The sequence below is a fragment of the Sus scrofa genome, chromosome 14 (genome assembly GCF_054392235.1).
Source record: "Sus scrofa isolate SSC_HxYL_T2T_F1_AM1 chromosome 14, Sscrofa_HxYL_maternal_Yorkshire_Landrace_v2.0, whole genome shotgun sequence".
NCBI classification, from domain to species: Eukaryota; Metazoa; Chordata; class Mammalia; order Artiodactyla; family Suidae; genus Sus; species Sus scrofa.
This window is the reverse complement of record NC_139396.1, coordinates 46,251,118-46,257,217: the sequence shown is the minus strand read 5'-3', so window position 1 is coordinate 46,257,217 and position 6,100 is coordinate 46,251,118. Positions and strand designations below refer to the sequence as shown.

The following is a 6,100-nucleotide window of genomic DNA, read 5'->3' as shown; positions in this document are numbered from 1 at the left end:
AGACCAGGGATTGCACCCATGTCCTCCTGGATACTAGTTGGGTTCTTAACCCAATGAGCCACAACAGGAACTCCCGAGTTTTGTTTTAAGCTGATCAGTTTTGCGGTAATTTGCTGCTAAGATGTAGTACCTGTAACTTGGGGATCTCCAATCTTGCCAAGACAGAAGGAACTGAGGTTGTTTGAGAGAGCCTTGTAACATACGTTCATGTCTCAGGCCAGTAGATTATAAATTCAAGACGACAACATTGTTGGAGGGAGAGGAGGCAGGAGGTGGTTCAAAAGTTTTTGAATGCTCTAGAAGATTTTCAGGTGCATTAGGGGAATTTAAATCTGGCTTGAATCTTTGATGCTATGATGAAATTAAAATTATTTTTGATAAGGGTGATAATGATTCCATCTTTATCCCCAGGAGATGCCTGCGTGAGGATTAAGAGGTGAAGCAGCCTGTGTCCTGATGTCCGCTGTTTCCTTCCAAGTTGTTCAACGTCAGCAACGAATTTGAAGAGAGGGAGAGCATGAGGGGAAGAGGAGGAGAAGGGAATGGGAGAGGAAAAAGGCAATATGGTAAAATGTTGACAAGCCTTAGATCTAGATGAAAGGTATTTGGGATGAGAGTAAAATGCAGAAGAGAAAAAAGGGAAAGAGGAGAAAACAACTTTCCATGGACCTTTCAGAATCGTGAGAAACAAAACAATGAAGAAGACTCTGGAACGGGAGGGAAGATGAAAGACTCTCATAGAATTCCTATTCGTCTTGGTCCAACATGCTGATCAGTTCCTTTGGAACCAAGATGACAGGCCATTAGCTGTGTTGATAGCACCAGGAATTTAGCAAAGTAGCCAATTTATTCAATAGCAGTAATGATAATAAAAAAAAGGGCGGGGTTTTCTCTCTCTGCTCAGGATTATGCAACCGCACATTGGAAAGCTTATAGACAGGGGCTAGGAAAATACCCAAAATGAGGGAGTTGAGAAAGTTTAGATAATAAGGAAGGAAAAGCTGATGTTCTGCCTGTGTAGAAGCAGCCTGCATGCAGTGCCAGCCCACTGTGGCCATTTAGGGACAGAGGCCAATTGTGGTTCTGTCTATTTTTTTTTTTTTTTTGTCTTTTTGCCATTTCTTGGGCCGCTCCTGCGGCATATGGAGGTTCCCAGGCTAGGGGTCTAATCGGAGTTGTAGCCCCTGGCCTACACCAGAGCCACAGCAACGCAGGATCCGAGCCGCATCTTCGACCTGCACCACAGCTCACGGCAATGCCAGATCGTTAACCCACTGAGCAAGGCCAGGGATCGAACCTGCAACCTCATGGTTCCTAGTCAGATTCGCTAACCACTGCACCACAACGGGAACTCCTCTATTTTTTTCTTTAGGAGCTAGAAATCAGAATTGTTAGGTGAGCACTTATGATTTTAAATGCCAAAAAATGACCTTACATATTACTCAGCCATAAAAAAGAACAAAACCATGCCATTTGCAGCCACATGGATGAAACTAGATTCTCATACTAAGAGAAGTAAGTCAGAAAGAGAAAGGCAAATACCATATGACATCACATCTATAATGGAATCTAAAATACAACACAAATGAACTTTTATGGAAAAAAAAAAACAGATTCACAGACATAGAGAACAGACCTGTGGTTGCCAAGGGGGAGAGGGTCGGGAAAGGAAAGATTGCAAGTTAGGGACTGGCTGATGCAAACTAGTACATACACGAAGGATAAACCACAAGGTCCTACTGCAGAGCACAGAGAACTAGATTCAATATCCTGTGAAAAACCTGACTGGAAAAGTATATAAAAAAGAATGTATATATGTGTATAACTGAGTCGCTTTGCTGTACAGCAGAAATTAACACAGCCCTATAACTCAACTGCACCTCCACTAAAATAAATAAATAATATGCCTCTGAGGAAAAAAACGAATTTACAAATGTGAAAATACAGGGCAGGTGCTCTCTTTGGCAGCACATATACTAAAATTGCAACAACACAGAGAAGATTAGCATGGCCCCTGCACAAGGATAACATGTCAGTTATATGGAATATGGAAGCGTTCCATATTTTCTGGGGGTTTGGTGTTAGTAGCTGCAAACCTATTGCATTTGGAGTGGATAAGGAATGCGATCTTCCTGTATGGCCCAGGGAGCTATATCTAGTCACTTATGATGGAACATGGTGGAGGATAATGTGAGAAAAAGAATTACATGTATATGTATGACTGAGTCACTGCTGTGCAGCAGAAATTGACAGAACACTGTAAATCAACTATAATAAAAAAAATTTTTAAAAGACACAAAAATGGAAAGAAAAAAGAAAAGAAAAAGAAAGAAAGAAAGAAAGAAAAAATACAGCACAGACCAAATAAAATATGTTTCCGTGTCTTCTTCTGCCCAGAAACTATTAATTTGGGAATTTGGCTGAATTAAGTTGTGGCTGATAGGTTGGTCAGGTTTATCCTCCCTTCCCCCATGGCTAAAATTACAAATGTCTAGGCTGAAGGGATGGCTGCATTGGTGTGCCATCCTGTCGTGCTCTCATAATGGTATCTATCTCCCTGAGGGATAGAAGGAGAGACACTTTCCAGATTCAGCTTCCCTCACTTATAGGTCCAGGATTCTTCTTCTCTCCATAACATCTTCCCACCAAATGTCCAGGACCCCACCCCCTCTGAGGGCTTATCTCATCCTGGAGGGGACATTCCCACACAGGGTAATTTGAGCCAAGCCTTGGGGAACAACAGGCAGGCTTGTGGGATGGATGGAGGAAAGATGCTGAGATCAGACGTAGTTGTGGATGCCTGATGGGAATGGGATGCTCTTTCTAGCTCTGAGAGGAGGATTTTGGCTCATAACTCTGTCTCCCTTGTCACCTCTCTTTGCTCCCTTCTGCCCCAGGAAAATGTTGCCTATCCTGGAATGAAATCTAGATGTGATGTATTTTGTTCATTTTATACCCTGACTCCCCTCACAGCCCAGGCTCTAAGGTTCAGATTCTTTTCTGCTGCGACATCCTTTCTCTGAATCAACACCAGTTGCAATCAATACCAGTTGTTCAAATTCTTTCTTCTGCTGCAAACTTCCTCCTCTGAATCAACACCAGTTGCATTCAACACCAGTTGCACCCCAACCAAAGACCAAGTTCAAGGAGGAAGGAAACAAAATGAAGAAAAAAATCAGTATATAAAACATATTGTCCTATATGTAATATAGCATAAACATGAACAGAATAGATGAAGGGAACAAGGGCTTTTGAAACAGAGAAGTCAAGAGGAGAGATTCTTAGAATTCACCAAGTGGGACTTTCCGTCCTGGCACAGTGGAAACGAATCCGACTAGGAACCATGAGGTTGCAGAGGTTCGATTCCTGGCCTCGATCAGTGGGTTAAGGATCTGGTGTTGCTGTGAGCTGTGGTGTAGGTCACAGACATGGCTCGGATCTGGCGTTGCTGTGGCTCTGGCATAGTCCGGCAGCTATAGCTCTAATTGGACCCCTAGCCTGGGAATTTCCATATGCTGCAGGTGTGGCCCTAAAAAGACAAAAAACAAGTAAACAAAAAGAATTTATCAAGGGATCCAGAGGAGAGATTAGTCCACAGAAATCCTCCCTGTGATTATCATCTTGGGACCAACCATCAAGATACCCATAAGATTTCTGGAATCTGCATTAACCCATCATGAGGTCAAGCTTCATGTCAATGCTTCTCTCTCCTCTGGATAGAAGTCAGGCTCCAAGTAGCTTGCTGAGCAAAACTCGAGGGATGTAGAATTGGACAATGGTTATAACTTGCTGTTTGCTGCCTTTTTTGTGGTGTTGTTTTTCTTTGCTTGGAGAAGAAGTGGCTGGTTGCTACAATGGTCTTAAGTGGGAGTCCAGAGATGAGAGGTGGCTTGGTCCCTGCTGAAGGGGTTGGGGAGGGGCAAGCTCTTAGGCAAGGGCTATAGAGCCATTAGGTATTAGGATACCTTGGTTCGACAACACAACCAGTTCAAACCTAGATTTATCCATCAACTTTGTGATTGGTATTAGGTGGCTTTGCCCTCTATGATGAATGCCCTAGTCAACAACCATGCTTCATGGGATACTGATGGATCCAGTCTTCAAGGAGATGTGGCCCTACTTGTTCAGACATGAAAATGGTAAGGTTGCTGTGAATTTAGCCCTTTGTTCCTGGAGCCAGAAGCAACAAAACTTCAACTTACACTCACAAACCACACAGCTGGTTTCCATGTCCACTGTCAAGTTCTAGCACTGGCCCAATCACTACAAGATTTCATTCCATCTGGGAACTGAAGGTGTGGGGTAAGAACAGACCCGCCTCTGTGCCTTTCTGATGCTGAGCTTATGGTTACATTTCCCATCATGCATTTGTAATAGACCTCATGAATTACTGCTTTTACAGAGAGACACTAAATTCCATTAAGATAAATACATAGACATTGTTTCGCTTCCATGTTTCATTATGGGTGAAGTGGAGGGTATGGGTGGCCATGTTGGTGAGAGGGAAGGTTTGAATGACCATGTTGGTGAGGAGAGGATTTGGGTTAATATTTACAATGTCTTAATCACATCGGGCTCACATCCCCCTACCTAGCCTGCCCCCGTCCTCTTTTCTTACTAAAGTTGAAGTTGCTGATGTTGCAGTCTTCTTGCAACCACAATATCTCTGCTTTGATCATCCTTTTGAGAGAAGAGTGCTAGGAGGGGCCTGTAGGTACCACCGTGAAGGTCACCCAAATGATGATAAAATGCTCTGTAGAAATCGCAGAGCTCCTAAGAGAACAGAGAGTACCAAGCAGCTCTTACAGAAGGGACTAATAAACCAGTAAATGGTTGACCCTGGCCTCATCTCTCCAGCCTATTTGTTGCACAGGTGATGGAGAAGATTTGATATTTGCAATGGCAGGTAGCAAACCCCAGACTAATGGGGACCAGGACAGAGGCTGTGCTGATGTCTGGAATGTGACACTTGGTGGCTTTGCTCTGCCTCAGGTAGAGAACGCCAACAAAAAAGTTTCTTCTGAGGCACGAGTCAGCAAACTTTTTCTGGAAGGGGCCAGAAAGTACATGTTTAGGCTTTAAAGTCTCTGCCACAACTACTCTGATGGCTGTAGCACAAGGACAACCACAGGTATTAGGTAAACAAATGTGCATGGCTGGGTGCCAATAAAACTTTATTTATAAATATATATTTATAAAGGCAGGGGTTCCTATCTAGTCTGGTCATATGTTACTTATTCCTGTTCTAAGACTCAACTAACTTCAAGATCTTTTAAGGAGGTGTGTATGTTTTCAGGTCTCACCCAGCTGAGCTGTACTGTATGAAGGGTAGACAGCACAGCTGGTAAACATATGTGTGACAGGATAATAGTTTGATTTTTTGTGTATTTATACTGTGGCCTTCATCTGTTCAGAGAGTGAGACTAAGTCATCCATCACCTGGGGTGCAGTGAGGTTATTACAACAGAAATAAATAACAGAGATACATTCTTAGTTGTTTTTTCCTTCTTCTTTTGAAGTTTAATCTTCGAAACTATTATTTTCCTTTTCACAGCCACACCTTTGACATACAGAGATTCCCAGGCTAGGGGTCAAACAGCCACAGCAATGCCAGATCCAAACCACATCTGAGACCTACTCCATAGCCTGTGACAATGGTGGGTCTTTAATCCACTGATTGAGGTCAGAGATCAAGTCCACATCCTCATGGAACCTATGTTGGGTCCTTAACCCCTTGGGCCAAAATGGGAACTCCCTGGAACTTTTTTTTTTTTTTTTTTTTTTTTTTTGCAGCTGCATCTGCAGCATATGGAAGTTCCCAAGCTAGTGGTCAAAATGGAGCTGCAGCTGAGCCTAAACCACAGCTATGGCAACACCGTGTCTGAGCAATATCTGTGACCTATACCACAATTTGCAGCAATGCTGAATCCTTAACCCACTGAGCAAGGCCAGGGATCAAACCTGCATCCTCATGGAGACAAGGTCAGGTCCTTAACCTGATGAACTACAACAGGAACTCCTGGAACTTTTGGAACTTTTTTTTTTTTTATTTAATGACAAAAGTGATGTTCTCAGGGATAGCAACAGTGGTGTAGCTGCC

General features: G+C 43.1%; 1 pseudogene; it reads left to right on the top strand.

Annotated features, from left to right (window-relative positions):
- The first annotated feature begins 1,952 nt into the window (after positions 1-1,952).
- LOC146396525 (U6 spliceosomal RNA) lies at positions 1,953-2,068 on the top strand (annotated as a pseudogene).
- The last annotated feature ends 4,032 nt before the right edge of the window (positions 2,069-6,100 follow it).